We start from the raw sequence: 21,586 nt of genomic DNA on the forward strand, positions 1-21,586 counted from the left end.
CGTTAAATCACAAACACATACACACATGGAGATGAGGAAAATGCACATTAAATATGAAAAAGTATTCCTTTCAGGCAGAAGATAAACAGCCCTACTACAAATTAGCTCTCGGCCCCGTCAGGTGTGAATCTCTCTTGTCAATACGTACCAAATTCCCTGAGATAGAACCACATGGTCATGAATTTTATTTCTCTCCTGCTTAATTCCTAGTACCACTCTCCCTTGTGGATTTACTCAGGGATGATTTACAGTGGGAAAGGTGACATTAAACACGTCATTGAGCATGCAAAGATGCTGCACTCAAAGCAGCATATGCTTGACTTTGTTAAAAGATGAATGCTGTCAACTCCACAGTGCCCACCAAGATCTGGCCTCCTTTTTCTTCCCAACAAACTTTGAGGAAGATGCAGACATGAGTCTTGACACTGAGAGAAATAAAAGTTAATGTATTCATGACATGATTTCACTTGCAGCCTGATTTAGCAATGTCTTGTCTAGTTTGGATCTGCTGTTGCTTTTCCTAATTTACTCATTGCACAAAGAAAATAAATAAATAAGTGCACTATAGTCTTATTTATCCTTCTTTGGACATTTCTTTACCAGGCAGATGGTCAATTAAGAGCACTAAACAATGACACTGTTTTCTCTGTAAACATTTTTTTTCTAATAGCCTAACAAATGAGAATCTGTGCTGCCATACTGCTGAATACCATCTTGACTTTCTAATTACAAAGAACTGTGTCTTGATAGTAACAATTACAGCTGTAACAATGATGCTGGTACTTGAACAATATAGTTGGAGGCAAAGTGCTTATCGGAATATTCACAAATAAAGGCTTACATTTATGCCAGCTCTGGAGAAGGGAGGTTAAACAGTTGGGGGTGGGGAGGTGCAGAAGAAAGGTTGAAAACATTGGTTTAGTAGCTACAGATGTGAATTTGAATCCAATTACATGAAAGGCAAGGGGGGGACGAAGCATGAAAAGATGCTGTTTCCTTCTGTTTGGTTAATCAATAGGTTAAAGGGTTAGTAAAATTAACATGTTAATAACATTCATTCTGCTATTTATATACCGGTCATAGTATTCTCAGAGAATTATGTCTTGTGAGCAATATACATATTATTATGCCTGCTTTTTCCCTTTTTTTATTGTCCGAGATGGTGAAATGGTCAGTATTTTTTCCACCAATGCGATGGAAATTAGCTTCTCAAGTCTCTAATTTACCCTACCTTTCTTATTTAACTTCCTAAATCCAACTCTTCCAAGATTTGGGTGGGTTTTTTCCCTTGTTTTTTTAATGAAAAGTTCCCCCTACCCCAAAGAAAAGGGGCAGCACAGCCCCTGAGCTCAGCACACATCCCCAGCGCTGATGTCCCAGGGAGCACATTGGCACCAGGGTGCCAGGTCACCATCACAGAGGGAACAGGTTCCTTGGAGGAGGCTCAGCTCCTTCCTCCTGCTCCTTTGTCCCCCTCTGCACCTCTGGTGCCACAGGGCCCCCCACCCCTTGGCACTGCTCTGTGCCCACAGGCAGGATGGCTGTCGCCTCCTCCGCTCCTTCCCTCGCTCCCGCTCCCACAGCGCTCCGCCCGCTCTCCGAGCCGTAATTTAGCCCACACTTATTAATCAGTGCACATAATTTGTCTCTAATGCTGTCAATTTAAGATGGCAACCTGACTTTTTTTTTGGAGGGGGCAGGGTCAACAATTTAATGAATCTCGTCTGCATTTTAATTCAGACCTAATAATCTGCCTCTGGCAGTTTTCTTAGAAAAGCACAACGTTTTCCAGGATTTTCTTTCTTCAAATCCAGCACAATGGGATGTTTACCTTCCTGCCTTGGATATGCTCAGCCCAGGGTAAGTCACCTACAGACCTACCTTAATCAAACTGGGACATGGACTAAATCTACTGGTTTGGCCTTTGAAGGGTTTTCCTGGGGAAAAGAGAAGGAAAGAAGGAAAGCAGAAGGAAAGAGAAACTTGGGGCTGTGCAGTCCCTTTTCTGCACAGATTGGTGCAGATTGTAGGCAAAAAAATACTACAGACTTCCATGGTTCACTGCCCCTCATGGAATAACTTCACGAATGGTTGGAGCATCCAAGAAGTGCTTTCTTTATTTACTCCTGTGCTTTTCTTTTTGTCCTTCCTACAGTAAAGTCCAGCAAGAGGGAAAAAATGTACTGAAAGGAAAGAGGGGTGCAGAAAACTCAGTCCTCCTGACGAAGCAGCGTGGATGAGTTTGTCTAACTGCTGTGGCAGGAGGCTGGAGCCTGATGGAGCAGCTCAGCGGACTTCCCTGGGTCAAAATAAATAAAACTCCCCAAACAAGAGGCTCTGGCTCCCAGCGTCAGATGTAAACGGAACAGACTTTGTTATTAGGAGCGATGTGCCTTTGCCCTGGCGAGGGCTGTGCTGACAGGAGCCCCTTTCTGGATTTCAGTCAGCTGCTGTCACTTGCCTTGACAACACGGGCAGTTAATGTATTCACGGCGTTCCTGCACACGCATCTGCAATTCCCAGCATATTGTATTGTTTACCCCTGCTCTTTTGTAGTAGTGCGTGTAGTAATTTGCCTTCCAGCAGCAGAAAATTCCTCAACTTAAAATTTTACCCTCATTTTGTTTGCCCTTAATAGAAAAACAACCCTATTGCAGCCCTGCCACCAGCACAGCTACAGTGCTCAGCAGCACCACAAACAGAAAAATGGCACATTTCACATTCCCATCAGAAGTGTCTTCTATATATTTTTATGCATATCCTCTGCCACATGTTATTTTTTCCCCTTTAACAGCTGCTTAGCATATTTTATGCCTTCTGGACTGGTTCTAAGCAGCACTGGAAGGGGCATTCCAGCAACGGCTGGACATAAGAGCCCTCTGAAAGCAGAGGGCTTTTATGTCCCAAATTCCCTCCTAGTGCTGGTACTCCTGTCTGCCAGCACAACAAGGCGCTTCTGGGGCAGCTACTGCTTCACAGTCCTACAGCACCTCCAGTCCAGTGGCTCTTTGAGTTTTTGGTGAGGAATTAGCTGTCATTTAACTGATTTACCCCCTCATAATCATTACTGTCCCCTACTGCAAAACCTGCCAGATTCAGGTGTCTGTCCTCACCACATATTACAAGGCAGCCCCATCTGCCACACCACAAATATCACTAAGTCTACTCCATTTTCAAGCTTAAGCTCCAAGCTGGTAATGAAATGAGGCAGAAGACCAAATTCCCATATCCTGAGACCCTGCAGGTTAAACGTATCATTTCCTGATACATAAACATCTTTCTCTAGGAACTTAAAAAAAAACCCAAAAAAAGATAAAATAATTCCCTTAGTTCAGACATCTCCCAAACACAGGGGTAAGGTCATTAGAAAGACGCAATGGGAAATGCAGTGAAATTCTCTCATCTCAGTTGCAGGTCTACATTCAATAGACTCGTGTTAATGCCCTTTGCTTTAGCTGCTGTAGTGTCAGAGTGACAGAATCCAAGCAGAGTCACCTGAAGTCGTCCATAACACGCTACTTAGTTTAAATTCCTTTGTCTGGCCACAAATGTCCAGTTCTAGCTAAAAGCTTGAAAGTGAGACAAATGGTAAAATAGACACTTCAAGAGAATAAAATTGTGAAGTGCTCAGGTAGCACTGTGGAGAAGGGAGTTTCAATTCAGAGGGCTTTCCAGATAAAACAGACAATTAAACTCTTATTGTAAAGAGATTCCTCCCTCCCCGCTTTTCTTTTTTTCTTTTTTTTTTTTTTTATTTAAAGCAAGGGGAAAATAATACTGGGAATTTAGAAACATGAATTTTTAAAACCTAATAAGCTACACTAACAATCTACACAATTCCCTTCCGTTAAAATATTCATTTGGAAATACAAGATTTGTGATGAGGGCAGGCTGGGTAAACAGGCCTGAATGCTGCTGGTGCAGGGGAGTCTCAGTGGTACTCCCCAAGGCCAGTGCTATCCTTGGCCATCCTTGGCTTAGCCCTGTCTTGGTTCTCCTCCTTGTCCCTCCACATGCTGGAAAATAACAGCCAATGAATTGCACAGTGCTTTTAAAAGGCAGAGGATGTAAACTGCCCTTTTATATCTGTGGGGACTGTTGGGCACAGACAGAGAAGGAGCTGAGCAGTCTGGAGGAATAGAGACCTGGCAATGGGAAGTTCCAAGCCTTCATGGCCTTGCCAGACCTCCCAAGTGCTCCTCTAGAAGAGACCAACTTGCACCTGACAAAAGATTTAGGTGTTGACAAAGAGACATATTCCATGGATTTGTTTTCCTAGGCACCTGCAGCCACACCTTCTATGGTGCTCCCCATAGGACCGTGATGTCTGCTGTACTGTTAGTACAAAAAGACACTTAAAAACTCTTTGGAAAAAAGGCATTCACACATTTTAATGAAACCTCCAAGAAAAGGGATGAAAAGCCACTCTTCAATAGTTAGAGAAATAGTCTTAGGCTTGATTTCCTTTCCCTCCCCTTCTCACCTCACCCCAGTACCAAATACATTCAAACTAACACTTCTCCTACCCTGCTTCATGCCTCATGCTTTTGTCTTGTCTTTTTTATTATAATTTTTTTGCAATCTTTTTGTCTTAGCCCGGTTTTTTTCTCCCTCTGCTTCCCTTCCCTTATATTTAGTTCTGTGTGACTGGACTCCAGCCTCTCGCTCTCACACACAGTGCTATTAAAATTAAATCCTTTTGTGTAACTCTCTACTTCATTATAGGTCTTCAAGCCACTCCTGAAATCCCAAGCCAGTCTTTGCCTTTAGCTCATCTGAAGGCAAACTTCAGCACATGGTTTGCTTCAGATAAGTCACCTTCTTCCCACCAGTTTGCCACATGATTTATCACAAGATTGCCACATGGAGCTACAGACTAACACAAAATGACCATACCAAAGAAAGTTGCATGTTCCTTTCTTGCAACACAAAACCAGGTACCATATGAAATATTAAACAATAAAAAGGAGTGATCTGATTGAGGAGAATCAGTCCTGAAGGAACCTGGTGAAGAAATCAGTGATAAACTGCCTCTGTGCACCAGAAATCCTGCTTTACCAGGGATGAAAAATGCTCAGACCTTCCTGAAAACATCATGGAATTCCAAGTACTAACTAAATGATACCTTCCACTTTTGAAGGAGAGGGAGGTGGCAATTTAACAACCAGGTATTTATTCCACCATGTACTCCTCATACCTGGGCAAAGGTGCCATATCTCAGTGTGGGCAGCAGGGAGGATGGAACTCACCTCATACTGAGTAGACTGAACTAGTCAGCAGGGCTGAAAACAACCACTTCTCACTAGTCTTCCAAACCATCTCTAAGTCCCATTTATTTTCAGCACCCAGATAATATTGTGATCTTCAGGTCCTCAGTAGGCTGGAAAGTGAAAAGTCTCAGTTGATATGTACATGACTAACACACTCAAGGATATTCCTTTGGGACAATAAAGATAACAGTGCCCAGGGCAAAACTGTCAAGAGAAAGAGGGAAGGTTTAAATGAGCTTCAAGAAAAAAACCCTATTCTGAACTCACCAGTCATGAAGTACTCATGCAAGAATTACTTTTCTCCTTTTTTTTACTGAAAAATAAACTTTTCTTGCAATAACTGGAGGTGACATCATCACCACTGGTCTTGCCACTATTAATAATAAGCTCAGGTAAACATACAGGAGGAAGTTGTCAGGGAGAAGATAAAGATGAGGCCGTTGATTCACAGAGTAAAAGTGGAGTAAACAGAAGTGGAAAAGTAGACAAGGACTATGGGATTTGGACACTCCCCCCCTTCCCATTTCCAGTGCCCAGGTATGGTATGACCAGTAAGATATGTACCAAAGATGAGGGTAATAGCTGTGGTTAAGCAGCCTAACTGCCCTGAGCTGCAGCAGTGCTCCCCTTTGCCTGTCTCTCCCCAGAGACAATGCCAGGACAAGCACCAGAAGCAGGGATTTGGAAGGAGTCAGCAGTGCAAACCTCAGCGGAGGACTGCGAGGGGTAAGGACCCCAAATCAGGAATTACCAGCACAGGGCACCGAGCTACAGCCCTTGGTGGAGAAAGGACCCCGACACACAGTCCCTGAGGGAGCTGAATTTAGGGAGCTGCCCACAAAAAGCCTGTAATACATGGGAGTAGAGCCAGTGTCCAGATGAAACACTTGCCTGCAGCACGACCTGCAGGCACAGCAGGAGGGAAGCCCATCAGGACCGAGCCACAGGGAGGGAGGCTCCTGAGAAAAGGGATGGTCAAATGCACACCCCAGAGCTGGGTGTGAACGGCCAGTTCTGATTCAAGCCCTGCTTGATGAAGTGAGGAAGCGGGAGGACTTCAAAGATACATTTAAGCAACAAGAAGTCATGACTACTGCCCTGAAAATAACAATTTTGAGGCGTGGGCTAATCCAACTTGATACTGAGGCACTAGGAGAAGGAGTGACCAAACGCAGAGGTGTCCTTCCTACGCTGTGAATTTGTCAGGGTGCCTCGACCTCCTCCTGCTCGTGTGCTGCAATGCAGCGAAAGCTGGGCACTTTGTAAAATGAAAACGTTGCAGAAGCTCTAGGTGCAAATGCAGCATGTGCAAAAGCCTTTTTATTCAAACTGTGCTACTTAACGAAGTGGTTTGTGAAACCATTTTCGAGCCTTCAGCAATTTTCCCTGCTTGAAGAAATCATTTTAGCATCTTCTTCATGGGTTGTTCATAGACTTTAAGCCTCTGAGTTCACCCCATGGTGTCACCTGAAAGGGGACTGCAGGCTATGGATCACAAGTACAGCAGAACTGGAAAGTTCATTTCACATATTGTTTCAGCCCCAGCACTTAATTCTGGGAGGAGGCGATTTTGCATCAGAATGAGACATACTAGGTACAAACTACAGATTACTTTTCAGAGGAGTTAATCTTCCTATCCATTATCTAGAGTAATTCAAAAAGCACAAAAAAATTGAACTGTTCTTGAAAAAGAATTCATGTTCAGGTAATTACAAATAACAGACACATCTGGTTATCTTAATTGTTTGGGAATGTCTCAATTATCTAAGAATGTTTTCATAAGGACTCAGAGACAGTAAAACTTTCTCACGGCAGATTGCATTCACTGATGAGAGGAAATTCAGCCGAGCTAACACACTGGAGCGTGCTTAGACCCACAGAGCACTTTCAGTCCCCTTGCCAATGGGCTTTATTTGCCTCTAAAGAACAACAGACTATGAAGTGAGAAATGGGAAAGTCCCACTTAGGCAGCAGCAGCCCCTTTCCCTGAGAGCTGCAGCTTTTCCAGCACTCCTGTGAAAATGAAGGTGGTTTTGTGTACTGATGGTTCAGCCAGAAAAATGACAGCAGTGATTTTTTAGTCATCTGCCCCAAAGAGAGGTGAGCCAAGCAAAGGCCCCTGTCCTGCTGGAGGGCAGAGTAGGTGTTTGGTGGTTGGTGAGTGGCACCCCTTCCCTCACAAATATTTGAAGTGTCTCTTGCCTGAGGGGACTCACTGCAGAGGAGCTCAGAAGTTCCTGCAAAGCTGAATTCACCTGCACAGGGTGGTGGCTGCTTATCAGGGACACAGAGCCAAACCCCAGAGAGGGGGAGCTTTCAAACACATCAGGCAGACTCTTGCCCCAGTGCTGCATGTCATTTCATCACACAGACTACAAAAATCAGTAGCTGGCCACTGGGAATTTCTTCCCTTACGTCTTAAGCCTCCGAAGAGGTGTCAGGGAAGGGACACAGGGGAGTTCTGCACTTACGCCAGGATGCCTGCACCCCACTGAGGGGGTTTCTTACATGTTTCTGTCCCATAGCTCATCCAGCTCTTCCACCAGGGCCACAGTCACCTACCTCTGATCTTTTCTGCTTAGGGCTGGAGAACCCCTCAGCTTGCTTCTGCATGTAGCCTAACTAGCACCTTTGCATGGCAGACATGATTGGGGTGAAATCCTCTAAGTGGAGCGAATGTACCCCTGTGGCTAATCAAACCAGCAAGGGGGGTGTTGCTGAGGCTCCACACAAGTCCCAATCAATATTATTTATCTGGCTGAACGTGCAAGCCGGCCATGTCCCCTCCACCTAATGCCCACTCCCATCCCCTCCACCCTGTGGGTATCAGCAGGAGGGAACCTGATGTATGCTGGTAATTATCTGCTGCTGAAAAGAAGTGCTATTTCTCTTATTTTTGTAATGCAGATCAATGCACATGTCACTACTGAAAAGCTGTGTCATTTAGGATGGAGCATTAACTGCTAGGAATGGATTCTGAAGCTCCCCACTTGTGGGTGGAATATTTTCTGGAGGAGTTGAGCCTTTCGAATGCTGCATTTCATTTATCCCACTGCCTCTTTAAGAGTAGTCGGTGGAGGGTGTTTGAGAAAGTGACAGTTTGTCATCTCCTTCCCCAGCGAACTGGAGCTGGGGACAAAGTGGTAGCAGGGAAAGCAGCAAACTGGCACAGGAAGGTGAGTGGGGGACATGGACAGCTTTGCTGGGGTAAGGCAACAGCCCAGCAGTGGGGCTGCGAGGGAGCAGACTCCAGAGGATGGAGGGATAATCATGTGGGAGAGAAAAAGATGTTCCTGTGAGTGCAAACACGGTAAAGCACCCAGGGAAAGAACAGAAGGAAGGCTTGAAAAAGGGCAAAAGCTGGATGCTTCACTAAGAGGGGTGCAAATCTGGAAATCAACATGCACACACAGACACCCACGCAGCCCCCTCCTGCCAAAATTGCTACCTAGGAGCTGTGCTAGCATGGACTATCCAGAAAGGAGCCATCTGATTTGCAGTGCGAGGGAAGAGTTTTCCAAGTGTCTTTCTATTCTGCACAAGAACGAAACAGAAACTTCTCCAGATGCTTGCTAAGAATGAGAGAGTGCAAACTCTCTTACTGGCTGTCAAGCCCAGGTAAAGAAGAGCACATAATGGTCACAACTGGGGTTCACTATGGTCTTTCACCAAGAAAAACCTCAAAATCTGTCAAAGGGAAGCTATCAGTTTACAGTCATGTAAATTATGAACTCTGGTCTTCTACCTGGGAATTTTTATTAACTCTCCTTTACACCTCCAGGATAACCTGGTCAGCATCAAACTGGAAAGACACACAGTCCCCCTAAAACAAAGATTCTGGCACTCAAGTGCTGCTACAGCTGCTGTTCTGCACCCAAAATAATTACCTGCTGCTTTAACAAACGTGCATTTCCCTGCTCAGGCTGCACCCTCCCCTCAGCCACACAGGTGTACACAGCCCACAGTGAGGGTGTTGACAAACCTGAGACACACTAAGCATTAATAAAATGTGACCCATACCTTTCCCTACTTGCTATTTGCCATTGTTAAAACAGGCATTTGCCTTACTTTGCAGCTCTGATTTTTAGAGCATATGCTCACTATGTACGGCTCCCCTTTGAAAGTTCTGTTACTCCTTGGAATTGCTCAAAAATGTCAATATTCTTTTGAGTACTTGATATTTACAGTTTGATATTTAAAGTGTGCAATTTGTTATCTAAATTGCATAGCACACATTCAGTTTCCCGACTGAATGACCTAACTTTTATGAACCTTTCCAGCTTTCACAGGAAAAGGTTTTGTTTAGACACGAAACACCTTTCCATGATTAGACAAATATCAGCTACCTCGGAAAAGCATTGCAAAAAGGGTTATGAACAAAGAGAAATAGAAATTATATTTAGAACTCCACAGAGATGCAAATAGTTATTCCTTCCTTCACCTACAGCCCATACGTAGTGCCCAGATTGTTTTTCTTTTTTACTGATGTTGATTTTCTTTTCATACTGAGAAAAGAAGACACATGGCTAGTTTGAAAGCTGATCAGATCCCTCGTTCATTTGAAAAGCTTATTTCTAAATAGTACTTGCAAATATGTGATGAGCATAAATTTGGAAACTGCTGAAAAACTAGTTCTATGTGTCATAACACAGGGTGTTGGGTTTTTGATGTGGGACTGAAGTACGATGAAAAGCCAAAGTCCTACCAAAAACCCACTCCCTGATGACCAGCCAAAGGAGGATTGGAGAGGCAGCATTATTTCTGGACACATTCCATGTCCCTTTTCACTGGAGCAGACAAGTACATATGACCTCTTTGCAATGATTCAGGGTTTCAAAGCTGTCTCCTTAAGCCTCTTGATCACCACTTGTCCCTCCCCATTGACAAGCTAAGCACTTACAAGTTTTGAAGCCTCCTTGGCTCACTTTTAAATTTTCCTTTCCACATCTTATGCCAGCAGTTACCCAGAGGGAGAAAAAAACCTCACCATATCCATCCTTCAAAAAGTCTAACTTTCACTCTGCTAGTTCTAATCCATTATCTAGGCCCACTAATGTGTACTACATCATCAGAGGAGCAATGCTCTGATGATGTAGTACAGCCCATGTACATGTACATCATCAGAGTTATATCCTTCTGATCTGCCTGTGGGTTTAATAAGCATTCCAGATGGCTTGCTATGCCTGAAGCAAGAATGGATAATCACACAGCTCTACCCTCAAAACAATAATAAAATAAGGACACAGTAGCACAGGGGCTCGTGCCTGCCAAAAACACTCAATAGACTGTATAATACAATAGTCCAACGTGATCGGTGAGGCACATTTATACCCTCGCTGTTTACAGGTGAACGGGACCTGGTTTTAAATAAAACAGAGGTTACAAATATGTGGGGTTATTGTTGTTATATATTGCGGTGCAGCTGCGGTGCCTGAGCCAGGAGAAGGAGCAGGGGCCCCACTGGTGGGTCCAGAGCTGCACCCCCATATCTCACCCACAGCGAGACGCGGCTCCGTGTCGGCAGGAGGAGGGCGGCCGGAGCTGAGGAACGGCACAGTGTTTCTCCAGAGCCGAACAGGACCTGCATATCTAATCTGTTATCTATTGGATCTGCAGGGTATCCATCAGCCCAGCTTCCAGCCATCAGGTACAGCAGCAATAAGTGTCAGGAAGCCTTTCCCACCCAAGTAAAATTACTCCTCGGTGGGGCTGCTTACGGCACACAACCTGAGCGGTGCTCGCCTGGCTGCCAGTGCGGCCGCTGCTGCGGCAGCTGCTGCTGCCATGGCACAGTTGCTCCAAAAATGCTGTTTTCCACTCAGAAATTATTACCCCTTTCCTTCCACGTTGCTGTGCCACAACCAGGCAAGGCACCAACCCCAGGGATTTGCAGAATAAGTATCCCTGTGTTATATAAGTACCTATAACTTCAAAGTGGTTGGTGTGAGGGGGTGTTGCTTGTGTTTTGGGTTTTTTTGAGAAGAAAAAAAAGCTTCACGGTGAAAAAAGAAAGAAGTTAAGAGATGAAGGCTCTGTTCTCTCCCTCCTTTGAATAAGTGAGAACTGGAGGAAGAAGGAGAAGCAAAGCAGCCCTCTGATTAGTCCCCAGGGGTGCCCTCTCCAGCAATCAGATAGGCAGGATAAGATACAGGCATGGTGAACGTGTAACCCATTCCCAAGTGGGGAGCAAACCCCTCAGAGCTGCTGAAAGATGAGTTCAGGGATACCTCGAAATCAAGAGAAATTTTGACATGAACTCTAGCAGGGATGAGATTTCCATCTAGGGCTGCAGAGAAAGACCAGATACCCAGATAGGCACAAGCGTATCCGTCTCCGTAGGAGGAAGAGGTAAATCATCCCAACTCTCAGCAGATTTCACTCGGAGAAGAGCAGCTCGTTGACGTCAACCATTTAGTGCGCTGATGGATAATTTTTTCCCTGGCCAAGCAAGTGGGTTCTACTTTAGTTTTAACATTAAACGCTATTAAATGAAATGAATACAGCATGTTTCCATCGTGCGTGTTGCTGGAGCTGCTGTGACAGCTAAGGAGCTGCTGGGCATGATGTGTCAAGAAAATGTACCAGGAGAAAAGTACATGGAGCTACTGTCAAAAATACAAGCGGGATTGTGAACAGCATATCGGCTTCAGACGCTCTTGAAATTATTTTTTAATTGCATCTGTACACCCAGGCAGATCTTCAAGGGTTAACTGCACACAATGTAATGAATTCAATAATGTTGAGTTAAAAAAGGTCTAATTAGCAAGTAACCACTTTATTATGAAAGGAAATGGTAATGAATTTAATAGCTCAAAATCATTAACAATATTTAGTTTGCTGGTACTTGTTCTCTATTATCCTCATTAATATGAACATTTAATATGTTTTAAAATGGATTTGTAATACTTTCTGTACCATGAGGTTACACTGACAAAAAGAGTGTAATTATTCTGTTAATTGTAATCTCTGTCTGTTTGTGCCCCAAATAGTAGCATATTTATGTGTTAATAAAAAAAATTAGAGCAATTAAGAGCGGGAAGTTTAAAAATGTAATTAAACAAAAACTCTTAAATTGCAGGCTGAATCATTCTGAGGAAAAAGTTTTGGAAGTGAGATGTCTGAAAAACAAGTTTCTCCAACTGAGATCTTTTCTCATTAAAAAAGAAGAAAGGAAAAAGGGAACAGAAGCATTAATGTTCTTTACTGACAATGAATATTGAAACAGTCCTTGCCTGAGTTGGACAAAGCTCAGGACTCTGTCTTCTGGGACATCTGCTTGTGAGCAGAGTGTCTGGCACGTGAAGGTGCTCTCTGACACTGCCCCATGAGTGTGAGACCACAAGATCATTAGTTCCCCATGGCAATCTCCCTGTGTGAGATCCTGTGGGACCCCAGTGAACCAGCTGCCCATAAGACACCCAGGAAACATAATTCTTCTCCCAGAATATCACATCAATCCCCACTGGTCATCTAACCCTCCCCAGATCTCCTGTCCCTCTGCTTCACAGTGCAAACATCTCCATTCATTGCCCCAAACCTTTTATTTTTGCTAGACCTGTCCCTAGTGAGTAGCATTCTTGTTTATAAATCCTGCATTAGACAAAGCAAATCCTGTCAGATTTTGTGCTGCACTGAATGGCAGTTTCTCCTGAGTCCACGTGGAATTACTGCACCACTATTACTCTTTTTTTTCCACCCACCTCTTCCCTACCCATCAGTTTTTAGTGGCTGATTATTACCAATCAGGACCCTCTTCAAAATCCTTTCCATAAAAATGAAATCAGCGCTCAACCTTTCTCGATACCAGAAACTTTCAGAGCTGTTTGCTCTGTTCACAGCACCATCTCCTCACTGGAAACAGCTGCTCCCATGACTCACCCAGGCTCTGGTGGGCAGAGCACCAGGAAGGATGGGAGGGCAGCATCCATAGGGTGCTCCAGAGGTGGGGGATCCACCCCTCCCCACACAGCGATTCCCACCCTGGCAATTGACTTAATAGGCTAATTCAAGAAACTGAGGATAATGCCGGCAATCAGGGAGATATCAGCATTATTCCTCTGAAATATTCCAGGTCAAATCTCTTTGTTTAATCTTGCACAAATTGTGGCACGTGGTGGAGGTGGGAGCAAGGTCCACAGGCACATGGATCAGCCAACTAAGGACACCTTTATTTGTCCGTGTGTCCATGTCACTGTTGGTGCTCCAGGACAGGTGTCCTGGCCAAGAACCCCCATCCCATCCACATGAGCAGCCAGCCCACAATAGACCATTCTGTGACTAATTTTTTTTTCTAAGAAAAGGAACTAAAAAAAGTGGTGAAATTAAAGTGAAGCATCTCATTTGCCCACAAATGACATATTTCAACTTTCCATTTTACCGAAAAAAAAAGTTGTGAAGGATTCTTTTTTTTTAAAACTTATTACAATTTCCAATTTTTTTTTTTTTGAATTGCCAGTGAAGAGAAAAATATGTGATTTGCAGAGCTCTAAAAATAACGAGTTAAAATAGTTTCTGCCTCTCTAAGGAGGCCTCTTAGTCCTATAATTTCTGCAGATTTTGCCTTTCAGGATGGGTATTTTAACAAATGATATAATGTCATTTCTATAAGTATCGTCTCATAATCTGCTGCCACTGTTGGAAATATAAGTTTAGAGACAGCTTGAGCAGAAGAAATACCAGCTCACCCAGCTACACTAAAAAAATAAAGTATTTTAAGAAGAGGGGCAGGATGTATATTGCAAAGGTGAGCAAACAGTGCCAAACATTTCTGAGAATCTTTCTTTTGATTTCTATCTCTGGCTGCATTTGCAGCCCTTTTGTGTTTGTCTACTGCAAACAGTTCAGCAATGACTATTATGGGGGTGTTCACTCCTAGAAAGAAAATTTTAGAAAGGATGCTCACATTTGGGCTGGAAGAGTGTGTACAGTGTTTCATTCTAAAAATAAACGATACCAAGTGTCCAGTTGGAACAAAACAATGTTGCTCAAATTGTAGATATTTACCTTCGGCCAGTCTAAAACCAACAAATTAAAAAGTATTACAATTATTAAAAATTCAACTTACTATTAAAATTTCAAGCTACTCAAGTAAAAAAAAGGAAAAATAATCAATCTATCTTCTGTCTGATCCATCTGATCAATCACATTTTTCATTTTGAACAGAATCTAATCATCTTTGCTCAGCGGGGACATCTCTGTCCCCCATGCCCAGGGCTCACTCTGGGTGTGGGGATGCAGGAGAAGGGGTGGAAGGGGAAGGTGGGGAGTGGGGTCTTGCTGCCAGAGGAGCACTCTGAGGAAAACCACCACTTCCTCCTGCATGGCCAGCAGGGTGGATGTGCTCCTTCAAGATTAGCCCCTGTTTATCAAACACCAAGACAGCAGCAAACATTTGTGGGTTGCTAGGAAAGAGGAAGGAGGGGCAAACGCCAGATGGAGAGGAAAAGGGGGCTAAAAAAATGCTGTTGTGCTGGGAAATGGAAGAAAGCAGGTAGGAAGAAAATGGGGTGAAAAGGCACATTATATTTCATGTACTATTTGCACTGTTTCAAACACACTTGGCCACATGCACCCTGACTGTCAACTGCCACGAGCCAAGGGTGAATCCATGCAAGAGAGCAGTGGGATTATTTTGGTTTGCAAGCTACCACCAGGCTTAGTGGTTGCCTTAACAAAGAGCCTTTCAGGCTTCGGGAGCTGGCAGCATGGAACAGACCAGTCATCTAGAGCCATGTAATTTTGTAATTTAACCTTGTAATAAACCTTGCCCCGGATTTGTGAGACTTCCAGGAAAGAGCCTTAAAGATCTTGCTTTGGAAAGCTGCACTGCCCTTCCTGGTTTCCTTCTCATGCTCATCATGACAAGAGCTGATCATGTGAGAAAGATTCAGGAATTACTGAAGGAAACTGGACTTTAAGTTCAGTTGGAAAATGGGAGTTTTGTTCTTGGTAATAGGGAAAACAGATGCAACTACAGCCAGAATGTCTCCCTCTTTCCACAGAGGAAAAATGGCAGCGAAAGCCAAAAACGAAAAGAAAAAATAGATTTCTCTTAGTGCCAGCTAGCCTCTGTTCTCTTCTGCAAAACAAACAAGAAAGGGCATAATATTTCTTCTCTGTGTGCAGGTTTTATTGACTAAGATGTAGGTTTGTATTATGCTCAACCTTTGCACAGTGAAATGTGTGGTGTGTATGACAAGAACAGAGTTTCTCCCTGATGGGCAGTGCTGGTTCCCAGGGAGGGCTGCTGTCCTGCTTCCTTCAGGAGAGCTGTGACTCTTTAATCCTTGCAATTGCTTTCCTTATCCTACCTGAAAGAAGAATCACATAGAGAGATGAACCTTTCCCCATGGAGACATAAGACTATCTCCTCATGGAATTGTAAGAGAACTTTTATTGCACAATGGGTGACCCTGACAGAAAGAATCCCCCTGCTTTGGGAACAACAGTGAAGAATTTGTCATTTGCAGTTAATTTTCCTAAAGGAGAGCTGATTCTTTTAGGTCTATTCCTTAGATGAGAGCTAATTGGAAAACAAACATCTCCTCCCCAGCTTGGGATGCCTCTTAAGCATGCAGACCCTGACAGCTTTCCAGAAGACAAGATGTCCCAAATGGCTGCTTTTCAGGGATACCTGAGCATGTTCATCCTTTAAAGAGGGACTCACACAATCCCAGCCAGGATAGTCCCAGCATTCAGTGCTTTTTTAGCATAGCAAAGTCTCTCTCTATGTATTCCCATGCAAACAGTTGTTGTAGATAAGGATAGGAGAACCCTCATCTCCACATCATCAGGACACTTACCATCAGCACCTATCTAAGATCTCAGCACTCTGTTCATTTCAGGGCTCACAAACTCGGGTTAGTCACTGATCTCTGGCTGAGTGGAGAATTTTCTGGCTCCCACTCTAGCTCCTACTCCAGCCTTCACTGAAGCAGATTTCCCACTATAAATTCAAGTGATCCATCATCTGAACTCTTACAAAGCCTTTTTACTTCCTTCTTATCCTTTAAGTCATAACTACCTAATCTAGAAGTAAATGACAAAGGTTTTGGTAGATTTTGAAAGAACACTGAAAGATTCCACTCCCCCCCAATAATGTCTTGTAAACAAGAAACACTCAATCTAGACTTGCTTAAGGCTCAGAGGTACATTTAACACCCAACAGCACAAAGCACAGGAACAATGCAACTGTGCATTTGGCAATGCACCACTGTAATAATTTCCAGGGTAAATGGACTGGCAATTTTAGCCACATGGATAATATCCAGGCCAAGGTGGCTGAATTCAGCCAGGCCTGCATCTGACTGAAGAAATCTGTCATACGTCAAAAGACACAAAGATGCACATTATTCCTGACTCCACCCATGACATATGCTCGCCTCCATCCTTTGGGTTATCAAAGCTAATTGTGAGCCACCAAAAATACAGTGACATTACAGGGGGTTTGCATAGTGCTGTGATTTATTTTACTAAAAAACAACCCACAAAAAATTTAGGAAGGAAAACAAAGGTCGTAAAGTTGTCCAAAGCAATCAATCCAATTCTGTTCATGTCTAATCTTTCTTTGCACGCTGATCATTACTAACTTCGTCCCTTTCTGGGCATCCAGCAGGGTCTTTTCAGCCATGTTGTCATCTTATGTGTAAGCCAAGAGAAGGTGGGAACACCCAAAGAACATTATCCTCTTGGAAAGGCTGTAACAGCACTGTAATAGCTCTGCTCATGGCAAAGCAGACCTTCTGTTCCAGATGCATCCCCAGGCAACCACACTGCCAAAGGAATATCTCATATCCCTGCCTTTTTTGGGGCTGACACAAGAACTGTTGCTTCAAACAGTTTATGCTTTTGGTCCTTGCACACGAAGTATTGTGAGCAAGGGTTGTGCCTCCCTGAGCTAACACAAGGATGGCGAGTCCTCAGACTCACTGGTAATAAGTTTGTCTCATGTATTAAAAACATCTTCTAAAACCTCCTCTTTACAAGACAATACCATTAAACTACCGATGCACATCAAGAGGAGTGCAGCTCCAGAGGGAAATTCAGTGCTTCCAGGCTCTCTGGGAGAAGGCAGCTGCCTTGTCATCCCTACCTCGCTGCATGGAAAATGTACCCCAAAGGAAGAACAATGTTCACTTCCTTCTGCTCGTGAAAACACTTGGAAATGCCATGGTCCCACCACCCATCACGTCCTATCAAGTTTAACAGGCCATTACCATCTTCCTGCTGCCTCCCTCAGTTCCCAGGGGAACCCACCAGTGACTCACTTTCCAGAAAGTCTAGGGAAGGCCTTTCTCACTAGTCTTCAAAATTCCAGAGGCTTTTAAAAGAATTTCTCCAAAGCCCCAATGCATTCCTTTACCTTCCACAGCTTTGATGGTGTAGGTCTTCTCCACAAAGCCCAGCAGGCAGGGGTTGTGCTCCGGGCTCCTCCACCAGCAACCCTGGCTGCATCCTCAATCCAAGTTTTAAACTCTTTGCATACACTTGCTATTTGCAGGCTATGGGAATGGACCTGGCTGGTGGCAATAGCTTTGAAAAGGTCCATATTAACAGATCAAAATACTGCTATTTTTTTTTTTAATATATTTAAATATGTATTTTTATAGTAAATACAGGACACTGCTTCAAGTCTTCCGTAGTCAGTGAAATGAGGCCCTTTTGAAAGATGATTTTGGTGCCATGACCTTGAATCACTCTCTATACACAGAGGAAAAATTGTGAATCTGTCACATAACAACTTTTATGTCTCATACTAGTCCTGTATGGTATTGCCACATACATCTCTATAAATGTAATACAATACTATATATATACATGAAATCCACAAAGGCATCCCAAACACTCCTGGGTCATTTCCACATTCCTATACGCAGAGCAGGAATTTCAGCGCTCTCTTGGTGCAATCCACAACAGCCCATACCAAAACCTGGCTTTTGTTGGTAGCCTCCTAAAACTCCCAATCTGCATTTATAAAAGCAATTGTAGCCTGTTGCTTATGCCTTTGGAATGGAAGGAAAACTTTGGCTTGTCTCATGCAGTACTTTACCTGGCATTTGGGTGGTCTCAGGCCAAGACTATACAGAAAAGGCTTCAGAAAAAACACCCCATTTAATCACATAAGCAGTGTTTTTCTTGAATCACAGGCACTGGAAATTTTGCCTCTGATTACCAGCAGTCTAGGCTGAACACACACCAAGAAAAGACTGAAGAAAATATTTTGGGGGGAGACTGCAATGTGTCCCCTCACAATTTTGACTTTTTAGGACACTCCTGACAATGTCTGGCTGTTTGCTTTTCCACCAGGAAGCATGGGAAAGCGGAGGGCTCACGTGATTTGAACACCTCCTATGTTTCAGTTTTCTCCTTCTTCTCTACTCTGCTCTCATCTCTTGGGGTTTTGATCCACAGAAATCTTTAGGAAGGTTTATTTTTTCTACCTACAGAAGCTTTACTCATTAATGAAGGGCTCATCTAGTGAGTTGACATCATCATGTTTCCATAACCTACTATTCCCTGAATCACCCTGGTCTTCAGCAGGGATTTTATTTTTTTGCATGATAAAGTCAGTACTTAGATGAACATGCTACCTGTGACAATAAATTAGTTCTATTTAAGATTTCTGATTAAGTTTGGATAAGCATCAGAACAGGTTTTTAACTGTTACTTTCAAATGCAGCACGAGAATAACTTATGAAGAGATGGAAGCACAAAAAGTGTCCCCCATTTATACCATAAATCCCCCTGCAAGGGGAAATGTCTACAGACAACTCTACTTGGATGGCTGGAGACACTCTACTAGGGCATATTTTAAACATCTTCCAGGGAAGTATCTGTTCTAATGAGGAGCAACAAGACTTTTTTATTTTGCTGTGACATGCACTGTTTTATTCAGTTTCCATGTATCGGGTCCTCTCTGTGCAGACACTCACAATCCTGGCAAACCTGGTCAAGAAACACTCTGTGTCCCAGAAATGGAGGTTTACAGCTAACAGCAAAGAGCCATGCAAAAAAACCCCAAAAACAACAACTGTGGAAGAGCACAACTCTCAGCATCCTGCTACTTTCAGCCACTAAAACATTCTGTTAAAAATCTCAGGGACAGCACATAGGTACATATCTTAATTTTGTCATTTTAAACCCAGCCAGAATTAGTACACTGCCAGTATCCAAAGGTGCAGACCTCGTTGCTCTAAAGCTCCCAAAGTTGTATTGCTGTGGGAAAGGACAGGAACCATAAAAACCTGAGCTGGGAGGCAGCTTTTATGCCCATGTTCAGGCCTCTAGTAAGCTGTCCCACGAAATGTAAAGAGACCTCCTGCTCAGCCAGGGCTCTGATTTCCACAGCCTGTGCCTGCAGCACTCCTGTATTTTATAAGCCATATTAACTCACCTCTTGCACTGGGAGGTTGGGGCAGTGGCACACTGTCTAATAATGGAACATATTTGTTAATACTAATAGACATTTGTAAAACTACCACACGCCTTCAGCCTTCAAGTCAAAGCGCAGGATGCTTGCTAAGGTTGTGAAATGTATGATGTAAAACTTGGGATGTTTTGGTTACAACATATCTCATTTATTTTTACTGTCATCACCCTCCCTGGTATATAATACCTGCTGCATGCAGAGTGAAATATTGCAGATGTTTTCAAAATAATTCTGGGCTGGTGGAGAAACCAAAAGGTCTCTTGTGCATAGGGTCTGGTTCTTTTCAATTCAAAACAACTAGGTAACAAAGTTTCTGTGTGCTGGTATTTTAAAAGGCCTGGATTCCTCTGAGCTGACTCATACTTGCACTGCCCACCCAAAAACTCACCTCTGAGAACTTTGAGAGAGATTCAATCGCCATTTTGATACCCTCAGGATTCAAGAATGAAGAGTAAAAAGATAAAACTAGTTTTAACTATTCATTAGTTTTTGGTACTTCACATAATCTGTGCAATGGCTTCAGGGGTTTAATTGAATCACTTTTCCCACCTTGTCTTAATTTTAATTATGCAGCAATCATTTTTACCAACCTGTGCAAAGGAGCCATATGAAAATGTGACATATGACAATATACATTTACCTAAGCTCTAGGACTACTCTGACCTACAGGCAATTAGCTACTGCCTCCAGCACTCAAACGACCAATTAAAGAGTTAACAAAATGCCCTCCAAATCACCTACATGTTCAGGTTTTTTGGACTGCCATGAACATTATACTTCAACTGATATAATTTTTGACTGACTGATTCACTAAGTCTGCATCGGCTAAAATTCTAGAGCCATGCCTGTAAAACCAAGGAATCAGGTTTTATGAGGTGCTTTCATTGTCATTAAAGACTATCCCACCTTAGCCCTTTCCCTAACAAGACAGTCTTGCAGCAGTCATTACAAAATGTGATCCCAGCTTGTCGTCAGGGAAAAAATGGCTTGCTAGGTCAATGAGGACTGCACTAAGTTCATCTCAAGGATGTAAGACATCCGTCTGAATGGCTACCAGCCAAGAACAAAAATATTAAAGAGACATAAAGGACCAGTTTTTTCAAGACCTGGCTCCCAAAGTTTTACAGGTAGACAATTCCAGAAATCCAGAGAGATTAAATCAGTAGTCACAAATGGATGCCTTTACATCTTTTAATGATTTACAGTGTACTAGTGAGCATTTCACTGCAGAAAACAGATCATTAACAGCCAGAACTGCACAACAGAAATTACCCTAAGATGGACAATTTCAAAGAAAAATGCATTCAGATGTGTTCTTGCATGGGAATCAGAGAGATCCAGGACACTGCTAATTATACCAGCTGAGGGAGAAGTGAAGGGTGGTAATCTGCCCAGGAAATCCCGAGTTCCAGTCCTGCCTCCAACAATAACTCAAGTTGTGGTTTTGTAATCTCCTTTCCTCCCTTCCTCAGCTGGCAATGGGGTTTAGCAATAGCCCCTGACATATATTTTATGTGGTGCCATGAGGACTGACATTCTGAAAGTGCTTTGAAACCAACAAATTGTCTGGGTGGCCCTCCAGAATCTCATGTGTTGGGTATTCTGTCACAATTCAGAAAAGTTCTGCCTTCTGTGAGCAATGTGGTTTCATGATGGTATCTCACATGGTTGATTTGCAAATCCACCACCAGGATTCCACACAAGGAAATCCTGACTCTGCAATGAAAAACACTGATACAAGAGATTGGTACAGACCTGAGGCTTGCATGCTGATTCTCAGGTGATCTGATGCTGTTTCTCTGAAGCTGACTGACATCACGGTCTTAATGCTTGGAAGAAACTTTTCTGGATTTGAACAGAAAGAGAAGAGTATTACTGGTGTTCCTTC

The 21,586-nt window shown here is 43.3% G+C and overlaps 1 long non-coding RNA gene across 2 annotated transcripts in view; it reads right to left on the reverse strand.

Moving 5' to 3' along the window:
- The window catches only part of LOC135412331 (uncharacterized), a 274,161-nt gene that overhangs the window by 50,287 nt on the left and 202,288 nt on the right, over positions 1–21,586 (reverse strand). For both annotated transcript variants that reach the window (XR_010429581.1, XR_010429582.1), the window contains one exon: positions 21,454–21,543. This is a non-coding gene — a long non-coding RNA (uncharacterized LOC135412331). The remainder of the gene's footprint in view (positions 1–21,453; positions 21,544–21,586) is intronic.

Source organism: Pseudopipra pipra, chromosome 3 (assembly GCF_036250125.1).
Source record: "Pseudopipra pipra isolate bDixPip1 chromosome 3, bDixPip1.hap1, whole genome shotgun sequence".
Classification (NCBI taxonomy): domain Eukaryota; kingdom Metazoa; phylum Chordata; class Aves; order Passeriformes; family Pipridae; genus Pseudopipra; species Pseudopipra pipra.